Genomic DNA, 23,060 nt, shown 5'->3' on the forward strand with positions numbered 1-23,060 from the left:
CACGTGATCAAACACTACAGAGTAAACTGAAAACGAAGGGAATCCTTTCATTATTGTTTACAAGAGAGCACTGATGATAATCACTTCCTCTGTTCACTTCATGACAGAGAAAGAACATAGAGGCCAATGGGAGTGGGAGAATGCTGCCTTCACCAGGACGACCGGTGGGGACAGCGTGACCTGACATGGACTTCTTTAAGCTGAACTCACTTCATACTCCAGTTTCTGAACCCTTGCTGTGGTTTGTGGACCAGGTTGCAAAACTTGCAGTTATCACACCATGAGTAGTTGAGTTGATCCCATATAAATTTATACAAATAGCACACCTGCATATGTATGGCATGCAGGCAGGCTGTGCTGCATCTGTTAGAGAGACTTGGGTTGAACCAGAAAGCTTTTTGTCAGATAGAGCAAGGGGAATGACAAATCACTGCACATGTCCCCTTTTAATGAATTAAGCACTGAAACGGAAAATAATAGCTTGAGATAAGGCAAGAAAGGTCTTTCTGATCATTTGCACAAGTTATGGAATTTGACTTCACCATTCCTCTGCTGCCCTCATAATTTCTTGGCGCAAAGAATGCCTTTCAAAATTAATCTGACCTTGATTTACAGAATACAAGTGTTAGGTTGTCTGTCACATCCCTTGGCAAGTCCCTACAATGGCACATTGCCTTTTCTGATAATGAGGAAAGTTGTACCTGACTCACAAGGAGGACTTGTCTACTTGGAGCTGCTGGTTATCGGGTATGTCTTCTACTGTCTATCATTTAGTGTTTAAATTCTGGGCTAGGCAAAGAAATTCCAATGGAAGTTCTATTAGAATCTGAAAGAGTTGTGAAATCCAGTAGAAAAGTTAAAGGCAGTTTTGAAAGAATCTGTTCTACTTCTTTTTTTTTTTTTTTTCTTTTTGAGTGAATTGCTCCATTCATGGCATTGTTCACCATAGAACAGTTTTCCATTTTGATATTCTGTTACAACATGGATCACACTGCAAGAAAATCTTCATTTCATACTCTGGAAAATGGAAACACCAAAAATCAAAAATAATCGGATCAGAAAAATGAATTTAAAATGAATTTAAATCAAACAACTATAGCTCATCTTTGTAGTTTTGTTCCAAAATTTTCCTTTATCATAGTTTGAAAATTTGGGCTTTCAACTCCCCTGAGAGCAAAGGAAAAACCTGGAATATTTTCTGAGAAATAACATCAGCATTAGGTAGGACCTTCTAAGACTTCTTTTGCTGACTCAGCTTCATTACCTGAAGGCACAGTGTTACGGTACCAGATATGGAGTTCCCATTATTAGTGCATACAAATCCACACTGGGGGGCTCTGCCAATGCAGCCATTCCAGCAGAGCCTCTGCAGGAGTAACTTGCCCTTTGCCACTGCCTATGCAGCCTGGTCCTGGTTAGCTTCGTATCTCTACACTGTCTCAAAAATATGCATCAATCTAAAATTAAACTTGAGCTTTGGAATTTACTTGGCTTGTGGAATTTGGTACTGTCCATTTTCATTCTATTCAGATTTTATACACATGTATATGTCTATATATGAGCATTTGCTATAGACATACACATACAACGTCACAGACTGTACACAGGCCTTTTCTAATGTTTTCCAGGTGGTTTTCAGGCCCAACAGTTGAGGTTTATTCTGTCTAAAGTACTGAGCAGATAAATATTGCCGTTTCAAAAATAAACTTCCTCAAAATTGTCCTTTCTGCTCTGAAAGATCATCTTGTTCTTTAGGTGATTTATGAAATCAATCTGTAACTACCTGCGTATTGTTCAGAGTGTTCAGCAAACAAGACGTGAGTGTTTCAAATACTTCAAGGCAGGAAGACGTACAAAACATTAAAAAAGTCTCTTCCAGCACAGACACTTGAAACTCAGGGTCTTTTTTCCTGTTAATGCATCTCATGTTGTCTTTACCTCTGCATATGAGCATAAATGAGCATTGACATACGCAAACCATTTGAGGTGCAGAGACCAGAAGCAATTTGAGTACTTCCTTCACTCTTGTAAGTGATGGGCCAAGCTTGTTACACGTTTACTTGATGCCCAGCCAAAATATCTGCCAGATCTTTCTTGATTTCCCTCACTAGGGCTGACAATGTGGGGATTCCATCCTGTTAAAACATGCAATTGATATTTGGAAATTGATGCCCCACAAATGTGGAAACCACCATTCAGAGTCAGGGTTGGGCCAACTCCAGTTAAACCTTGGGGGTTCCCATGGATCTGTGCCTGAGGAAAGCACCCTGACAGCAATTCTGTTTCAAGGAGCTGGGGCTGGAAACTCTTCAAAGAGAAGAGCAGAAGAAACGAGCAGTAAAAACCATGAGGCTTGAGAGTATCATGGGAGTCTTGAAGGCAAGAATCTGAGTGGGACTGTGCAAGAGTGTAGAGTAAATGTATCCTCCTGCAAGACCAGCCAAGCAGGGAGATAGTGAGCCAGATTGGGAGGAGAAGGAAGAGAGTGAGAAGTAAAAGGAAGAGCTGATAACCAGGAGAGGAAATCCCACACAAGAGTTGAACATGGATCATGGAGCTGTGGGTTGAGGCCAGTCAGGAAAAGGGACATGCAGGAAAGTGGTGGTAGACTCAATGAGTTGAGAATGCAGCGGCCCAGGGAGCTGTGATTGATGGATGACATGGGGATGTTGTATTTCAACAAGGGGTCCCTTTGGTAACCTTGAAAATAGGGAATGGAGAAGGGATGGGTCAAGTAAAAAGTCTTAAATGAGATAGGCATGAAGCAATGAAAAGAAATAAAAACCCACATTTCTTCTAAATGAGGTGGAGTTGCTCAGGACAGCACACAACTAGCAGTCCTCTGATGAGGACAAAGGGGCTTTGGGACCATGCTCTCCCCACACTTTCTGTGCATGATACTGCTGTGCCCATGGCATGGGATTCCCGTAAAGAGCAGGAAGCACCTCAGGAGCAAGTTGCAGCAGAAGCAAAGTATTTGCTGTGAGCTAGTGCCAGCATCCTGCTGTGTATGTCCTGTGCACACCCCGTGCATGCCTGCCATTCCCCTGCCACTCCTGATGAAGCAATTTTCACTGCTGTGCTGTCCTTCTGGGCATCACAAAAGTTCTTGGGGAGAAAAGGGTGTGTACCTGACTGGGGACCTGGAGAATCCTCCTGGCTAAACTAGTGCCATCTACTCTATGGGCTGACTTGAAGAGGTTCTGCACAACCAAGTAATGGTGCTCCTGCTGCTCATGGTGTGTGTTTTCATGCACAGCCTGACCACTTTCTACAGTCTGATTTCCTTATGGTACCCACATCTGCAGGCATGGAATCAAGGGAAAATTTAGGCTGGGAGGCACCTCTGGAGACCACTCAGTCCAACATAATGTAGGTCTATTCAGATCAGCTTGCTCAGGGACTTTTCCAGTCCAATCTTGAATACTTCCAAGGACTGAAAATCCCACAGGCTCTTTGGGCAACTTGTTCTGTATGATCACCCTCATACTAAAAATATTTTGTTTTATATCTAACTGGAATTTTCCATGTTCCAACTTGAGACATCGGAGGTCACATACCTGCTTGCTCCATTTGTTTATGAGTTTGTCTAATCCTCATTGGCCCTGCTGACACTCTGCCTCCACAGCCTTCTAAAACAGCAACCTCCTCCCACTGCCAGGTGTGCAGGCGAGGTCCTGCCTCACAGATTAGTGCTGGTGGTCTAGGACAAGGACAGCCTTGGGGAGTGGTGGCAGGGAGATGGGCAAAACATATTCTCTTGTTATACACCTTCATGCTCCATTGAAATCCATTTTTCCATAATAACCTATTTTCCAGTTCGGGGCCCCAGGACTAACCGTTCTACAAGCATTTGATTTGCCTGAAGAATACTGTAAGGCTTATTAATTTCACTAGTGACTGATTTCCATACATTTGTTCAGCCAGCACTACAATAGCTCTTTCTGGCCAAGACTTAATGAGTTGCACACCTAGTATTATATATCTCACATGTATATATATTATATATCTACACACACATGTATGCACACATACATTCATCATCGTGATACATCCTTTCATGTCAGGTATGTGAATTATTTTGTTTTTAAGAAAGAGAGTTCCCTCCCAGTGCCAGGATTGAGAAGACCTGTGTTCCTGGCTCTCTCTGGGATCCCATGTGATCCGACCAAGTCATTTCATGTCTCTGTGCCTGTACCTCCTGTCTGGGAGGCAGGAGCAGCAGCAGCAGCAGCAGCATGGCTTGCTTTCGTTGGAGCCCAGAGATGCCAAGTGGGAAGCTGGAGAACGTGTCACTGTTAGCAGAACAATGGCAGTTCTGACATTTGTAACGCCATGGTGATGTCAATATCCAACACAGCAGGGCTTTGTTAGAGATCCTGATTAATTGGTGATTAACATCACTGTCATTTCCTGCAAGCTTAGAATAACCTGTGCTCTGTTGTTATCTTAAGAGAAGGGAAAAAGAAAGGGGAAAAAAGTCATACTTGAATGTGCTGGTGGATGCACTTCAATCATATCTAAACAAAGACAGGAGGCTCGTTTATGAAAAAGCAGGGGTTCCCAAACTGCTCTTGTTCCTGTGACATTTACGCTGCTCAGGTTCGTGTACTTCACACTCCACTCCGGTGACCCTCCCTGGTTCTCAAGTGGTGCTTGTGTAAAGTGTCAAACCGGCTGAGCTCAGGGATGACAATGACACACAGCTATTTTCATCTTCCTCTTGTGAAAATGCTGTGCCCCCCAGCCTGGCAAAATCCTCCCCTGGGCTACAGAGTGCGTGGGAGATCCATGTTATGTCACGGTATCTGTCACTGATTAAGTTATTTCAACAAGAACACCTTTTTGAAGGACATATGGCTTATAGTGGAAAAACAAATTATTAAACATGATGGTTGCAATGCTTCTGTCTCTCTGGAACATCTGAAGCTAGCTTTATCATCAAAGCTAACACATCTCATAATTACACCCAAGCCGCTGGCCATGGTACATCTCCAGCACCTCTTCTGCCCTCATTGTGTGGCCCAGACAGAGGAATTTTGCCCTCAAATTCTTGTTGTGCACACATATAACACATATTTTCTTATTTAACAAAGCCTCGTTGTGTACCATTGCTCTGCAATGAATTTGATCTCTAGAATTTAACTACAAAGGCCCATTTAGATGCAACATAGACCCCAAAGGACAAATTCTACACTTTCATCAAGGCAAAACACTGAAACTATTTAATTACAGCAAAATATGGGCAAGGATGCTAGCAACATTTCTTCAGAAGAGGTCCAGACAGATAGACACATTCATTTCAATCAAAGCGCTAAGAAAAAAAATCCAGACCAGTATCCACAATAATCAAATGGAAGAAAGAGCTGGGGGGCAAATTTCCTTCATACCTAAGGTCTGTAAATTAAGTTATATGTGAAGATGTATGTTTCTGAGAGGACACTTAAGCAAAGATAAGCAGTTAAGTACTCACAGCTTTGCTTGTGTCAATGTTATCAGTAGACATTCTTTTTCCATAACACTTCAAGTGATTTTTTAATGTACAGATAATGCATTCCCTAAATGGAGCCTATGTTCATGCACTGTGAGTGACTACACCACTAGTAATGAAATTTTGTACACTTAAATAAAAAGGTCATCTTTTGCAGGACTCTTCTCTCTGCTTTTGTTTTATGAAGCCTCTTCAAACACATTAAATGGAGTAGTTCAGCAATGGCTTTCTCCACCACATTTGCACTAGACTGCCCTGGCTGCTGAGAAGGTGGCAGCTCTCTTTTGGTAGCAGGGAAGCCAGTTTTCTGCCAGAACACTTGCAGTTCTTAAAAAAGGCAGGGATGGGTTCTACAAAGGAAAAAAAAATCAATTTTAAACAGATGTGAATTTTGTGTCCCCATTAAAATAACCAGATCTTTCTGGGTTCTCCAGGCCAGCATGGTCCTCAGGGAGGGAAATTCTCATGTCCTGGTTGCTCATGGTTTTCTTCATGAGGACTCACTGTCAGACATGGCCAAAGTTAAACTCTCTGTTTTCACTCCTACTCCATTCTTTTTCCATCTTCCTCCTTGGCAAAGTCTCCATCTCTCCAGCCTTAGAGCTCTACTTACATTTCCTTTCCCATTTCACTTACGGTCCCAACCCCACAGTTTTCTTTTGGGTAAATTCATTCTTCAAGCCCATCCCTGCCCCAGGTTTCCCCGAACTGCAGCAAATTCCCCAAACCAATTTAAAAAGTACTGCCACCTCCTCCCTGACACTTTTCTGGCCTCCTCCACTCAAAGAGTGATGTGGAGCTGGTCTGGGGCAGAGGGAGAAGGCAGGGAGAGGACAGGAACAGCACTTGTGGGGTTTGATGGCAGTGGAACTGGGGTGTATTGAGCTATAAGGGGTTGCCTGCACCATAGCCAGGAAGTGGGGAATGCCATGTTTCTGGGCTCTGGATGCAGCTCTGCACATGTGTTAGTGCACAGCTGCATCAGGGTGCGCAGCTTGTAACAGAGACGTGGTCCGACAGTCTTCCTCTTTAGCATGCACCTCCTGTTCCAAGTATTAAATCTCACTTACAAGGGATTTGAGCTCCTCTTCGCCCATCTCAGCAGTGTCTCCTATGTGCATCCAAGCACTGGTTCATATCCTGCTTTTTTTCTCTGATGCTATCTGAACACTTCTTGCAAAATGGAGCTAGCAAATACACATCAAATAATGTCAGATATTCTCCTGACTAAACATACAATAGATTATTTTTAAAATATTTAATCATATCTATTCTAGCATCTCGAGACTCAAGCATGATCTGCAGCAAGCCCTTGGTGCATACTGAGAGGGATGTTTGGTAGTCCAAAGTGTAGAAGAAAGGAAATGCATTCTGCAATGATAAGAAATTGAAAAGTGGGAGAAATGATGACACTTATCACTGTCCCTCAGGGAGATTATGGAGTAAGGTATAGACTACAGAATGCATAGGCACCAAGCAACCATCCAGCTTTTTTAAAATAAGCATGGGGTAGACAGGCTTGTGCAAAATCCACAAATAAGGCAGAGCAAATGGAAAGTCATTACCCTATGGTAGCATGTCAGACTGCAGAACGGGAACTTGAGGGGTTATTCCCTCGGGGTAGAAATTTGTAGATATTGCCAAATACTAATTTTAAAATTGCCTGTTTTACAGTGCTTAGGAAAAGTAAGAAATCTTATTCTCAGCCTTAAGCAGTGCAGCAAATTCAGTCCAATGGAGTTAAACTGGCAATGCTTGCAGTCCAGGATTTATATGTCAGTGCTTTATCAGATTTCCAGAGACATATAATGTCTCTTTCTGCTGCCAGTAAAACCAGATGCAGAAGTATCTTTGTGTGTTTATTTAGCACAAGGCTGTTAATGCCTGGGAGTAGCACACAGGGGTGTGGCTTCCATGTCTCGCACACAGAAATCAGCACTCAGAGACCAGAATTAAAACAGAGCAAAGCAGGAGCGCAGCAGGCTGACCTTGGAGCCAGCAGGGTGGGAACAGAGCTAACGAAAACCTAGATGTGACAGCAAGGGCAGGGATCATTTCTACCCCTGGAAATTCAAAAGTGCTTGATATTAGGTGCAGCTCCAGCCTTGCTGAGGGCTGAAGCTGGGGTTAGAGCCATGGTGTATCCCTGTAAAGGTGAGAACAAGAGAGTCTCTGCTCCAGAGAAGGCTGAAGAGCAGCTGGCCCATTAAAGGCATTTCTGGAAAAACTGGAAAAACCAAAGCCTCTTTGTGCAGAAAATGCCCGTGTCCAATAGGCAACATTCATAATCAACCTGAAGTCAAGTTGAAATCAAAAAAACCCACTCTGCCTCTGAAGAAGCAGCAGCAACCCTTGATAAGTGGGATGGGAAGGAGGGTGCATTCTATCCACATGGTTCCTTGGCAAGCCCCAGCAGCGTTTGATTAACCAGGAGCAAGATTTATGTGCTATAAAGTGCTCTGGGGAAGTTGCTGATGCCAAAGCTCTGCACCTGGGTTTTGAAAGCATCTCTAAAGGGATGAGAATACACAGGAAAAGAAATCCCCCCTAAAACCAAAAAATGACTACTGCTTTTTTGGCAGGAGGATAGGAGAATGCAATTTCACCTAGGAGGGAGATTTGCAAAAATACCAAGCGTCCCAGTCCCACAGTAAATGGTTGTGAGTTAGCATTTCATGACTGTACACCCCTGGGGAGATGCGTCCCTTCACTCCTGACTAGTTTGGATTCTTCCATACAAGGAAGATTAAAGAAATATCCCATTAAATGATTTCAAGATTGTTATTGTGTTTTCTTTTCTTTTCTTTTCTTTTCTTTTCTTTTCTTTTCTTTTCTTTTCTTTTCTTTTTTTCTTTTTGAATCTTAAATTATTCTGCTCAGTATAATCCCATGGAAACTTGCTTCAGGAGACAAAAGAGCTCAGTGTCTCTTAATGGTTAGCGGAGTCACATTCTTGTGCGACATCTGCCTCTAATATGATTACTTGAAAATGAGCACACCAGTGGGACTAACAACGTAACCAGGAATGTTATCAGCCTCTCAGCAGACTTGGAAATTAATTTTCACCACGTATTGTTTGAAATTGTATTGTGCTGAGCGTTGAAATTGGCCTGTGTTATAAATAATTATGCTGCACTGATGATGTTTTCAGTCCCTTCTAGAAGCCATCAGCAGTCTTCAAAATCTGGGCGTTGTGCAGCCTTTGTCTGGAAAGCATTCAGTCTGCACAACTTCTGCTCTAACCAAAAGGAAGATATTCAAGGGGATGTGTTAGCACCATTTCAAGGGCAGTGAGGCTCTGGCACTGCTGCCCAGAGAGCTGTGGCTGCCCCATCCCTGGAGGTGCCCAAGGCCAGGCTGGATGGGGCCATGGGCAGCCTGAACTGGCGGGGGTGACCAGTCCATGGCAGGGGTTGGGGCTGGGTGGGCTTTAAGTTCCCTTCCAGCCTAAGCCTTTCTATCATTCTATGCATTCCTACCCAGAGAATTTTCCTTCAGAAATGTGCTGCTGTCAGCCACCAATTAACGCCACGTTTGGTCAGAATCCCCAGTCAATATGATTTATGTTTCATGAGTTCCACAGCCCACACTCAGCTGTGTTCTGGAAGAGCTGTGGTGGCATCAGACCATAGATGAGTGACATGGAAAAGGATAAGCGATGTCTATACCTCAGTGAATGGTAGAGAGCCGCAGAATGAAAAGAGTTTTGATGAGGAAAGCTGAGACAACCTGTATACTCTGGCTCACCTCGTCTTCCATCACTAAGACTTGAACAGCTTCTCGAGGCCAGTGGCCTTGAACAGAAAAAGGGAAGGGATGGTGACCGTAATTTTAATAGAAAAGGTGCAGAACACGTGGCTCACAGAAGCAGGAGAGGGCTCACAGCACAGCCCTCATGTACTCTGGAAGTGAGGCTGGTGACCATTGAGTGGCAGAGTACTGGGAGAGGAAGAAAGATTGGGGTGTGAAAAGATGTCGTGGAGGAATTGAGAGTGAATTGAGAGTGTTTGTGATGGAAAACCAAATTTATTTTTCAAAATTATTTGCGGTCTCACTTCTGATCCTCAGTTTGCAATGTCTGAGGCAGCCCTGCACCAGGACAACAAAGTATAAATGACAGCTAGCAAGGTGTTGATCTTTTAGCCATTTTGTGGCAAGGCGCTGCCATTACTGACCCCTTGGACAGAGACAGACTTTCCCTACTTTCCCTATGAGCTTGTCTCTTCCGATGGTTCAGCATGGTCAAAATCTAGAGAACCTATGATTCTGTCTGCAAGCTGAAGAGATCCTCAATTCAAGTGATATTCAACTCTGACAAAGTCAGCATGAGAATATGACTGGTCTGCAAACCCCTGCAGTGCTTCCCTTGTTTCTGGGCGTCCAGGCTCCTGTGGACTCGATGTTCGTGTGAACAATGAGTACACAAATTCTTCACATGCCAGGCACTTCCTGGCACTTACATGTACTGGATGATTTGTACTCGCTGCTCCCTGTGCAGACCTCCCTGCTTGATGATGCTTATGCCTTTGGCAATGTTGGCATCCATCTCCAGCCTATTACCTGAGGGCTTCATGGTCATCTCACCTGTCATCTCCAAGATTAACCCAAAAAAGTGAATCACCAGTGAATCTCTTGAGATGCTGTAAACCTCAGAACCATTTTGACAGATAGCAAGTCCATCTCCTTTTGAATGCAAAATAGGTAAATGTACACACAGAAAGACTATTTATATTCATATTTAATCAGCTGCTAAATGAGAGTGATCCAGTCCCAACACTGTTCCTGAACCGTAAAATGTGAGGGGTTAAATATGCTTTAATAGGATATGGCAGATCTGGAGAAGAGATATTTCTGGTGGTGGGTTGGTGAAGGCCAAAAGTTTGCCAGTAATGCAGTCTGGTCCCATGATACTCCTGTCAACGTTAACCTTTTATAGATCTGTATCTATATTCATAGACTTCCTTACAAATACATATATAAATTAATCTCCTAATTGGTCTGTAAATTAGATGTTAGATCTATCTAAAAATAAGGCAATGGAGTGCACGGATTTTATCTGGAAACTTATTTTGTAGAATGTTAACATTTAATCTAAGTTCCCTTCTTGCTTTTCTTAAAGTGCATCTTCCACTCAAGGCACATTGCAGTGGTACTGCTGATTGCCGCAGAGCTCCAGCAGCACAGATCAGTGAGGATCCAACCCATGCAAAACAATATGAACATCAACCCCTCTCTGTTTTCTTGTTTCTGTGTGAACGCTGGTGTGATTCCTCCCTCTGAGAAGTGGCAAAGCCATCTTCCTGGGTACCAGCTGGTGTGGTATAAGTAAGGCTGCACTGTGTGCTCCCTTGATGGTAATGCATGAAACTTTCATAAGACTGGGTTTAAATTGTGCTGGAGTATTTGATTTCTTGAAACTCAAATCAGACCTCTATGCATGCAGAATATGGAGGCTTTAAATTCCTGTAGCGTTTTATAAACTATTCTTAGTAGCAAATATAATGTGCTAACTTTATTGGAATTGGTACACGCACCTAAAGAAAACAAATGAACTGCTGCTGAATTAATTTGCAGCTCATCCAGAAACTTTTTTGCACTTTGTCTGGAAAGATTCCAGGCAATGGAGCAGCTGGCATGCAAAAAGTGGGTGGCTTCCTAGAAAAGGGGGTTGGTGGTTGTTTTTTTTTTTCTTCTTCATAATTTGTTTACAAAAATATCTACCTATGGTCAGATTTAGCTCTGCCAACCCGCCTGGAGTAACCTATTTAAAGGGAACATGTTGAGTCAGTTTGGTCTTTGTCTGTCACTGGTGGATGAGCCTCCAAAGAGAAGTGGGACTTCCTTCTCGGTACAATCCATTAGGGTGTGATACCCTCCTGGAGGAGGCCACTTCTCTCCTCTTTGCCACAGACAGGACCTAAGCAACTCCCTTATCTAAGCACTTGCATTTTCCGTGGTCCTTGGGAGAGCAGGAAAGGAGTGTTGCCCGTGGCTGAAGGCCAAGTTGGACTCAGCGTGTCCCTCTCCAGTGGGTTAGCAAGCTAAAAGCATCTGCTGTGTTTGGGGTAATTTCTGAGATAAATGGACAGAATGTGCCTGGTGATGGTGAGAAGAACACGTGAAGACATGAGAGAAACAAGAAAAGGGTTTTCTAAAACACTCCTTCCCAAAAACACAGCTGTTCCTGCTATATGAGTTTCCTTCCTCTAGCCCAGGCCAGGCCACCCACCACGCATGTTGCCCCTGAGCCCTTCTTCTTCCATGGCCCTGAGCTGCTGTTGCTCCAGTCCTGTAACATCACTGCTAATAAGGATAATGACTGCAGCACTGTAAGGGTATATCTGATGCTTTCCCTGGTGATGTAACTTCTCTTGATATGGAGATACCACTCAAAACCCTTTAGCTATACTTTTTATTACACTTCATTTTCTTTCATCTTTCTTTCTTTCTTTCTTTCTTTAAATACACTTCTGATTCTGGTATAAAACAGCTGAAACATATAGACAAGGTTGTACAAGCCATTAAAATTTTGGAGGCAGAAACTAGTGTCCTATCAATGACATTTCTTTTGAGGAAGTTAGGAAATCCAATGGGAAATAAACTGTTCTAACTTTTTAAACAACAACAACGAAAAGTTTGAAGTCATTTCCTAGAAAAGAAAACAATTAAAAGCCAAATCATGACAGTAAGTACAATGTAAATCCTTCATCAGCAATAAAAATCAATCAAAAATATCTAGAAAACCCCGGGAGGCTAAACAGAGCTGTGCAAGGACGAAGATGACACATGAAGGAAGGTACACTTGCCGTGCGTCATCTTCTCATGGTACTGAGGTGCACTGAGGCTGCCCAGAAGCAAGCTGATCTAAACTGCAGTCTCAGCTGCAATGGCACAGAGTTGGAGCAGCTCTGCTAACTTCAGCCAAAGATGCTCCTCCAAAATTTCTCATGCGTCGGGATGGTGAGAGTTTGGTGTGTTATTTGTGATGACACAACCAAGTGGTGAGTGTTTATATGATGTACAACTCTATATGAAATACAGAAATTTATCACCAGTGGAATTTAATGGGTTGATGGTTGGACTAGATGATCTTGGTGGTTTTTTCCAACCTTAATGATTCTATGATTCTATGAGGGGTGACACAGCACAATTCCTTCCCAGTCAGTGCTGAAGTGGTGACTGGTGCAAGCAGTCTGACTCCATGTTGTCCTGGGATGGAAGCAACGTTAGCCCATCACCACAGCTTGCATGAGACAGCCACTAAGAAATCCTCTGAAGGAAGGGCTGCTCTGGAGTGTGTTTCCCCAAGGCCTCCTCAGGGACATGTCAGGCCTCCAGATGATTGCTCCTTCCACTTGACCCCATGGCTGGTGCCAGCAGGAGGAAGCACTCCAGACTGCATGGGCAGGCTGAGGGGACAGACATGACCCCCATGGAAGGGGCTGTAGAGGCGGGCTGTGCCTGGGCCTGCTGTTTCCCCGTTGGACAGAGCCTCACCAGACCATGGAGGCTGGAGGAGAAACCCACTAGGCTAGAGCAAAGCAGCCCTATGTTCAACCCCCACGTCCCTTTGGAGGGGGAACAATAAACAGCTTCGAATAGTGCTGTGCTGGTTCACAAGATTCAATTTTTCACTTGTTCCTCCGCCAGCAGAAGTCAGGCCTAGGGATGCTGGTGTGTGCCTGGTCCCTGCCAGCACAATGGTGCCCCTTCCTGACATCCAGAAAGCCTGTCCTCTCCAGTGCCAAGAGCAAATACCAGAGGCATGAATCCTGCCCTAACATCTCCGTGTTTGCAGAGCTTAATTAAAATGATAAAACAGCTGCAAGGCCAGGCAGGCCCACTGGCATGCGGCTGAGGCAGCGACGGGGCTATGGGCTCAGCTGGCTTCTCACCACTGACAGGGATCCTGTGTGAAGCAGAGAGGGCTTCAATTCGTACTCAGGTCCCCAGAACACCCAGATCTTGGGTAAACAACTATGGCAAGTTTCTCATCATGTCTGTACATGGGTATTTGCTAAGGCACATGCACACCTCCTGAGGAGATCCACTGAGGTCTGCACTGAGGGACTCCGCTGATGTTTTCTTTTCACTCAAGGGGTGGCCAGCAGTTGATGTTGCAGGTTCAGGCCTTTGTTGTGGAGGCATTTGAGGCAGGAGTTGTCTTCCAGGGAAAATGTGAGGGAAAAGCTTTTCCAGAGAAAAGCCTGAGGGACTGAGGAAGTTAATTTGTTCAAGCAGAGAGATTCTGAAGGGTGAGATTCAAGTCTTCTGCTCCTGCATTGTTTTCCCTCCACCTCACAACAGATAGCCACCTCCAGCTGACTTGGTCTTTGAGGGACTCAATCCATCTCCCCGTGGTTTAGAAAAGACTCAAGATCCACTGCTTCCTTTCAACTGAACCCACCTGCTAACTACACAGAGGTCCTACCTGACACACTGTTCCTCCTATCCCTGAGAGGGAAACATCTTTCATCCACGGCCTCCTGAGCCAGGAGCAGTGCCTCTGGACTTTGATGGCTCTCTTAAATTCTCAGCTGTCTGCATGCACAAATACATATTCATCTTGTATCTGGACCCTTTTCTGTGCCTAAAACTTGTCTATCTTTCTAACACCTAGACAATTACTTTAATGTCAGAAGGACCACTAAAGCCTAAGACACTTTTTTTCCTGTTTTCTGGAGCCCAGTGGCTATTAGAATGCCCTCAGCGATTCTCAGTGCTCTTCCTCCTCAGGGACATAGCTGAGCTGTTCAAGGACAAATATTCCAATTATAGATAAAACAGAGAGCTCTTGGAGGCAGGTGTTAAATCCTAGCTTATAGCTACAGTGTTTTCAGTGCCTCTTTCAAGGTTTCTAGGCAGCAGATGTAATCCTCTCCTCTTCACTTTCTGTCCGCATTTCTCACGGTGCCCTGTGAGCGCAGAGCATGATCGCCTCCTGGTAAAATGGGAAACACAGAACATGAGAAACCTCTGAAACATGAGAATGGGAATGGAGATACGACATGTTCACAGGACGTCATGAGTGTGCCCCCCAAAATCAGGCACTGGTTGAACTAAGAATAGCTTTACAAAGCTGGGGTCTGGGGAGAGCAGCCAGGGGTTTGCTCTTCACCTCCTCTGCTGTTAAAGGCTGTGATATTGTGTCCCTGGGGCAGCTCTGGCCTATGAGTGACAGATCAGGGGTATCCATGGCCTCAGCATCCCAACATGCACTACAGAATGAGAAACACACTCTCATCACCTGGAGATCAGTGACACGTATGTAATGTTACACCCAGCACACTAAAACTGATCTCTTTTACTGAGCTGTTTCGTACCCAGCTTGGATAATTTTGACACTAAACACAGGAGACTTGTCTGGAAGACAGGATACTGAAGTGCAAAGGGTGGGATATTTTCTTGAAAGATTATCCCCTACCCAAGAGAATGCACAACAATATTAACATGGTAGTACCTCCAGAAACAGCAGCTGTTTAAGTTATCGTTGTTCATGTTTCAATTTATGCTAACTTCTGGTGCCCAGTTATCATATAGCTTTCAAATCCATCATGCCAATACAGTAGGATCTACCTTGATCACCATCACAATGAATCTCTTGTCCTGTGCAGGTAAACTATCATTTCTTGATGGAAGAAGAGAAGAAATGAAAATGGGATCAAAGATTGCCAACCTGTTTTCTTGGAGCAGAGAACTCTGAGAATTGTTGACTCTAAGTTAACTATTCCTGTAAATAGATACCAAGTACAAGCCTCCAGCATTCGTTTTTCATCTAACTTTTTCCATGGCTAGGGATAAGAGAGCATCTGAACTGAGTGGCAAAACATAGGGAATGGGACATCAGGAGGGCCAGTCTCAGTTTTAATGCTATGACCCTGGGCAAATTACCTGTCTGCCCCTGTTTTATCACACCACACACTTTGTCTTGTCTGTCCAGACTCTAGCTGCTTTGGGACAGACACCATCTCTCAAAATGTGTTAGTAATTCTCCTTGGAGGGCACTGGAGAACAAAATAAGTGCTTAGTATATCATCAAAATATTTAGTAAATAATAGGCAATTGTGAGTCACTGCCCTGTAACTCCATGTCTGGCTCTTGGTAAGTATTTTTATACACAGCTATGAGGTGCAAGTACTTACACCTCATCTTCAAAAGAAGGAACCTCTTGACTCATACGGAGTTAAAAACACAATGCCTGAGACAGGCAGATGTCTTGTTCAGCTTCCTCTGCTGAACAAGGATGGGGAACATGAAGAGGACAGCTGGCAATCATCACTGACTTCAGCTGTCCCATTATATAGTGGCAGTCATAAGTCATTTATGTCCCAATATCTAGAGTCTTTGAATGACTTCTGAAAACACAGCTTCAGTTCTTGGCACTGAAGAATTTAGTGGTCTCTTGGCATTAAAAAGTATTTATCTTGTTGTGTTTGTTTTGCCTGTGTTATTCACTGGTCTCTGAGCTGGACTTTGTCTTCTTTACAATCTTTTAAAAAGGTTTGTTGAAGAACAGCTATGAATCAGCTTTGGTCTGCAGGGTACTTGGAAAGCACCCAGCACGCGGACAGCTTCGTCTGTGAATGCCTTGTAAGAGAAATGCCCAATTACTCTTCTCTTTCTTCATGTGTTTCTCAACTTGTCTTCATTCATTCAACTTCCTGCTGCTTTCTCTTTAGTTTTTTTACAGGATAATCTGGTTCTGCGATAGCACAGGGGAGTTTTGGCTGATACAGTGACATCAGGCTCAGCGCTCCTACCCCACACAAAGAAGAGTTCATTCTGCTGGGGGTTGCCCTTCTCTTCCCAGCCCTTCCACCCCTGCACCTTTGGCTGCTGGATGATGCTCTTGTCAGCCCAGTGAAAATTCTTGTGCAATCCTGACAAATGAACACCACAAGAAGTTGGATCTGGAAAGACCATGTATGTACAACTCAGCTGTGAGTTTGATGTGGCCAAATGTTGTTTCCATACTCGGTGATGTTGGCTGGTCTCTTTTCCATTGGCTGGCTTGGGAGTCCAACTCAAATTGCTGTCAGGTGAGATGGCAGGAGGTGAGGTAGAGAAGTGAGGTTGGTGTGCTTTGGTGGACACAACGATCTGGTGAGATAACAGCAGTGGCCAGATCAGCCAGATTGCTAACGAGGTTCAGGGGATCCTTTGTGGAGATGAGATGAGGAACTAGTACGTTTATTCTCTCATCAAAGAGCCCTTCATGTACTCCATGAATAAGAGGGCAATTTTAAGTATTTCTCTGCAACACTTTTGCCTGAGCAGATAAACCAGCCCTCAGCTTTCTGCTCCCTCCACTAGGGGCTGCACTAAAACGAGGATGTTCGTGCAGCCAGTGTGGGGGAGAAGTCAGCCCTGCTTCTTAGAATCGCACAGAAACATACAATGCACAGAAATCATATGATGCAGGCAATATTCAGAAGGGATCTGGATCCAGCAGAAAGAAAGCTCTTCCCAGATCAGACCCATTCTTTGCCCTCCAGATATCAGTCCCATTGGGACTTTGAACTAGACCAGCTTCTAAAGGCAAATTTAAAAGAAAGGAAAAGATTCCCTTGTTGGCGTTGTCACAGCCTTTGCAGACAAAACCAGAGCTGCAGAACCACCAGGTACATTTTGTTATGTCAGAAATGATAGAGCTGCTCATCCTCATTCCCAGTGCATTCCTGCTCCCACTTCTCCTTAAAAGGCATCACCCACCTGGCCCAGCCATGAACATGAACTGAGCAGCCTCTCGCTCACCCTTGCATAGCAACTGTGGGGCAGTGACAGATTTTAAGGGAATTGGAGGTTATCTGATACACAGTTGAGCAGCCATGTTCAAGGCTATAATTGAGCCTTGCTCTTTCTTTTCTTTGCCACAAGCCCACCTGCTGACTGCAGCTCTTTCCATCAGGTTGTCCTCTAAAAAAAAAAAAAAAAAGAGAGAAGAAAAAAAAGAGGATTAATCTGGCAGTGAAGTTCAAATTACACAGGAGTTATTCGACAGAATAATATCTGTGCACTGAGCTAAAGAGCCAGCCTGGGAGTAAAAATTACACAGGACTGCTTTCCTCACATTTAAACACCAGGGGCTGGACTCAGCTGGTGACATGGTGTAACAGATGACACAGAGGGCAGATTTGTATTTTTTATTCTCCTTTTCAAGGGGCTCTGTCACGCTGCGATGTGTGCTCCAGGCTAATGTCAATTTATCTTAAACTGCTCCCTTTGGGTGGATTTAAGGGCTAAAATCTTGCTTGTTATTCCAGCTGTAGGCAAATTGCGTTGCACTGTGCCTGAAATTGAAAAATAAAATCACACTAGTGCAAGCAAATGACACCGGAATCACTGATGTTGTAGATTATTTGCAGCTTGAGAAGTACATAGGATGAAAGCATACATCATTTATGAGCAGCTCAATATGGTGGTGAAGACCTGAAAGAGTGTCATTGGCCATGTCCTAAAGCTATGTTTGGTAATGTTGCTTAAATTATTCTTTCTACAGAGATAAATCATTGCTTTCTTTTCTCCATTTCCTGGTTTTCTGACCTTAGCATATGTTCATATTCTGCACTTTTGCAGCAGCCCTCATGGGTTTAGGAACATCTGTGAATTTAGCATGAAGGCACTTTGAGACAGAAACCAGCTGAGAGGTGAGGAAACCAGTTTGATTTACCAGCCTACAGGTGAGGAAAAGGACCTGGGGTAGATAGCAGGGAGGGGGAAGATGATTGGATGCAGTTGAGAATCCCAACAAAGTCCTGGGGATCCAATCCAGCATGCTTTGCCTAATTGCCACCTGGTCTTCTGGCCACCTGCATGCAATCCTCAGCTCTGGCATCAGCACCAAGGGAGTCCCATTGCAGGAGAAAGGATCATGGAAGTATGGCCTGGGAGTCATAATTACCGTTTTATTGCTAGGTTTGGCAAAATCTGATGTCAGAGCAGTACAACCAAGGGAAAATCCCCGTTGGCAGTCTTTGACTTGGGTCACAGTCTGGTTTTGGTCATCATGCTGCCATTCTGTGACTCGATTCCCATCTGCAGAACCCCAGTAACAGAGTTCTTTCTCCCAGGCTAGATCTGAGCATCTCTATTAACACTCACAGGGGGAAATGAGCCTGCAATAATCGTGTCCCAGGTGCTTCCCAGGCTAGTGCTTTTAGAAGAAAGAAATGCTTCCTTTCCATGGCCTTACCAACAAATCACTGACAAAAAGATGATGCTGGGGAAAAAAAAAAAAAAAAAAAGAGAGAGAGAGAGAATTAAAGTTTCAGGAGGAAAAACAATGGGAAGATCACATTTGATCTCTTAATTGAGGCAAAGAGGTGGAAATGAGGAGATGCTAAATGATGGTGTGGGACCGATGGGGAGGTGAAAATAGGGGCACTTTAATCACATGGTGAATTATACAGATTTGCTTTTCTTTGAAAAAGGAAGTCACTGGGACATCTTTCAAGTGTGCATAATTTAAGTTTAATACCTGAATTGGTTTGGTTTTTCTTGTAGCCAGTGCACTGGGCTTCTAGATAAAATATGTTCTGATCCATGTATCATGTTCCCCTGCTGTCATTGCAGCCACTGCAGCTTGTGACAGTTTCTTCCTTGCTAGAGAACATGACTGCTTTGTGGTCTATGACAAATTCACTCTTAATTGAATTTTACTGAGAGGTTTTTGCACTCTTTGGCAGGTTGTTCTTACTTCAAACTTTTCATAAAGCATCCAGCTGCATCTTGAGGAGTTTTAGAAAAATAATATCTAGAATTGTACCAAAGCTGATTTATCTTTTTTGCTTAAAATGCTCTTTGTCCCCTAAACTCTGAACTTCAGGGAGAAATGTTGAGTATTTAAATGTACAGTGTCTCTCAAAAAATCCCTCCTTTTTTTGGCAGAAATTTGGTTTCATTTTTGTTTCTTTGGAATCACGGCATGCTTTTGTTTTATTCTTCCATTTCCCCTTTCAAGTCCAGTAACGGGCTGTTATTCAAAGTCACAGATGACAGCACTCGTCACCCTCTTTCTTTGCTGCCTTAGCACTGATATCTAGTGAAAGCTAAGCTCAGTCTTTTGCCTCTTCCTAGAGAGCACGGGATAAATCGCCAGCTGGGTCTCTCTCTGCCCACTGTAAAATGAGCACAGAGGACCAGCGAGAGTAAGTGGATAACTCTCAGATGGCTGAAATTGCGTCAGAGATTTGCACCCATAGCGACCAGAAGAAAAACGAGTCAGGTGAACAGAGGATTGTAAGAAAGGAAAAAAGAAAGCACAGCCTTGGCTATCATAAAGTCTATGTGACATTGAGCAACAGGTGAGGAACGAAGTGACTTGAAGTAATGAGTAAAAGGAAAAAAATCAAGAAGAAAACAATGTTTCAAATATTTTAATTTCAATATTAATATTTTACATGTTTTTTTTTTTTACAATACAAATTCAGTATTTCTCATTCATCTATCTTCATCATATTGAGGTTCATTTTTACTTCTATCACTCTACCAATGTTCTGTCATTCTACAAATGTCTGACATTTGTTGCCAAAGAAATACAACACCTGTAATCCAGCAGAACAGTTTCTGTTAGCACAAATGTCTTCCTCTGCCCTTTTCTGCTTCTGTTTTCCAGCTTCAGCTGTTATCGCCTGCCTTCACACACTCCGAGGCCAGATGGCTGAAGAGAAGGCGTTCAGCCACCAGTCGGTGGGCACTACAGGACTTTCCCATCAATCCAGAGAAAGACAATTCATTTTTCCCTTTCTGGTATCATTCAGACTGCTGTGTGATGGGAGACTCAAGGGTAACCAACAGCTAATCCTTGCAGAGCTGGCAGCTCTGGGCAGTAGTCATAGCTGGAGGGAGGATACCAAAGACTTTATGGGGAAAATTCCCTCTGATTGCAAAGGGCCAGAGTAAGTGGGGAGAGGTTACTTCTTATTTTGGGGTAGTCCCTTGGGATAGTCCAGATGTGCTCCATCATGTCTGGTGGGGCACATCAAGTGAACAAATAGTCTTTCAAGTGGAACCTTTGTCCTCCAAGGTAACTTTAATGGGTTTTCACTATTCCATTATTTCCCATTGGTGGGTTTCCATATGGTTGCTGAAGATCATCAGGGAGTTGCACCATCTGAAAGGGTATTGTACCAAAGGTTCAACATGTAGACCCATATTCAAGCCTGGAAGACTAAGAAACCAGACTCATAGGTACATGTGGCAAACATAAGTGAGATGGACATGACTTAACACTTTGCCAATAAAAAAGAAAACCCCCCATCAGCATTATGACTTACCATCTTTCATAATGCAATGAAACTGGAAGATAAATAGGGAACTTAGAAACCTCTAATAGCTTTTAAAGAACGTGGTATAGCTGCAGTCAAACAAATGTGCCCGGGTTTTGATGTTCTAATATATTTTGTCATTTCTTTTCTGGAAGAGAAAGGAGAAAGCAATGAAAATTAGGTTTTGTTTTCCATTGTTTGTCCCAGCTCCAGCAGTATGTGCAGAAGATTGGGTACATTGAGATAGCCCTTGAATAATGTTGCGAAGGTGGACAGAGATTAAGAAGAAAAGCATCCAGTTTGGAGTCAGACAGTATAAAGAAATGAAAATAAAATTCAGGTCGAAATGCACTTGATCAATTTGTCTCTTCTCTTACATTTGTAAGTGCTATAAGCCTGTCTGCCAGAAGGATCTTTATCTACTTCTCTTTAAAATGGATAGAAAACTAAATACCAATGGACCCCTGCAAAGGATCTTATGCCGTCTCTGCTGGCGTGGTAGCTTCTTCTGACATACCAATGAAAGCATCTCACGACTTATCTGACTTGGTGCTAGCAGTCAGTGTTGCCATGACTCTTCATTTTGCAACCCCTTTTCTTCTTTTCCCGAAGTCAAATATGGAAAAGCTGTGACAGCAGCATGAGCAAAAGGATATTGGAAATAATCCTCTTCATTCAGCCTGCATGCAAGATTTAGTGGTGCAGTAGCATTGCAAGGATGATTTCCATGCATCTGATAACACTGTGACACCCTATAATAAAACGTATACCTTCTGTTTCATTTTATCCATTTAAGCCCTTTGAGCAACCAGCAGTTGTTGAGTTCCCCACTGCTGCTATTAATAGCCGGGGCAGACCACGTCTGCCTACTTAGATTTATTACATTTTAACTAATCTTGATTGAAGTCTTCCTATGTATAGGCTCCAGAGCGGTCAGTCACCAGGGTTACGCATAACACACACCCATACACACACATGCACACGTACACACAATTTTTCATGAAGTTTTCTTGGTAGATCTGAAGCAAAAATTATTTAATGTGAAAATTACGTATATATTGATTCCTTATGAAACCTGAAGAACTAAATACAAGAATGATGTCTTTCATCACTGATGAAACTTGGAATTTCACACGCACAAAAGTCCCTCTGAAATCCATGGGGAGATTCCCTTGAATACAGAAACTGGTTCAAACCCACACATCTTGTCTTCACTGAGCAGCCGTTCTGCAAAAGAGTTCACATGCAGGAAGGCGTAGAATTTCTCCCTCATATCAATATGTTTTAGCTGAATATTTTCAGTAATAGACTTTGTGTTGAGGGACTTGTCAGTGGTGTAAAAATCCACTGGGGGAAAATTCATGATGCAGTTGCTCAGTGTGGGCTCTCACATGTCCCATGTACTCACCACGCAGGGATGATGTAAGGGGCAATGCTGTCTTTGTGGCTGAGAAAAGAGGGTTTAGAGGTTGCCATGTGCCTGTGTCCCTGCTGCTTCCCCTAAGAATGCATGAGAACTGGGTGAGCAGCTGAAGCAGGACTTCTGAAAAGCCACAGAGCGCTTTGCTTCAAATGCAAAGAATAGACTGGTCATTCCAGGAAGAAGGGATGCCATTCTTGAATTCAACCCACCATGAGTGGTTCTAGGAAGTGAATTTGATAGTAGATGATCTATCAGTAGTACACCCAAACTGCAGACAGCACTTCAGAGAAGCAGTGCAACCTCAGGAGCCTTTCCCTGGGAGAAAAGGCTGTCACCCACTAATAATCCTAAGATTATGGTTTCTTGAAGCTGATTTGCCATGTATGCCCACATACAACTGTTGCTGGGAATTGGTTAGATGCCGCAGAGAGCAGGGAGGCAGTTCCCACACCCATAGAGATACTCCAGAGACACTTCCTATCCCCCGGACCATGGAAAACTCAATCCAGTAGGGCTTCTGGCTGCAGATCTTCAAGGTTTCCCAAGGCAAATTTCTCATTTAGGAGCAACATGAAGTGCCCAAGTACAGATGGGCCTCAGCTGCCATCTGAGACACCCTTGCATGAGAATACACATGAGCTGCAGATCCCTTATTTCTGGAAACCCTGAGAAGAAACCTGGCTATGCCCATAACCCTGTATTCAAGGAGGGGTAGAGAGAGACTGATAAGAACTATTTTCTTACCAGTTCAGCAAAAATCCCAGGCAGAATGATAATCAGGGAGGGGCAGTTTGAAGTTTGGTAAGGGGATATGGCTCAGCAAGGACATTTCCACTTCTTAATACCCCTCCTACTGTCTGGGCTCAGGACAGAGGAGGCA

The 23,060-nt window shown here is 43.6% G+C and overlaps 1 long non-coding RNA gene across 1 annotated transcript; it reads left to right on the plus strand.

Annotated features, from left to right (window-relative positions):
* Nucleotides 1-15,943: 15,943 nt before the first annotated feature.
* LOC101751553 lies at nucleotides 15,944-21,108 on the plus strand. Its single transcript, XR_005860486.1, has 5 exons — nucleotides 15,944-16,081; nucleotides 16,171-16,414; nucleotides 18,068-18,138; nucleotides 19,568-19,794; nucleotides 20,106-21,108. It is a non-coding gene; the product is annotated as an uncharacterized LOC101751553 (long non-coding RNA).
* Nucleotides 21,109-23,060: the final 1,952 nt, after the last annotated feature.

The sequence above is a fragment of the Gallus gallus genome, chromosome 5 (genome assembly GCF_016699485.2).
Source record: "Gallus gallus isolate bGalGal1 chromosome 5, bGalGal1.mat.broiler.GRCg7b, whole genome shotgun sequence".
In the NCBI taxonomy this organism is placed as follows: Eukaryota; Metazoa; Chordata; class Aves; order Galliformes; family Phasianidae; genus Gallus; species Gallus gallus.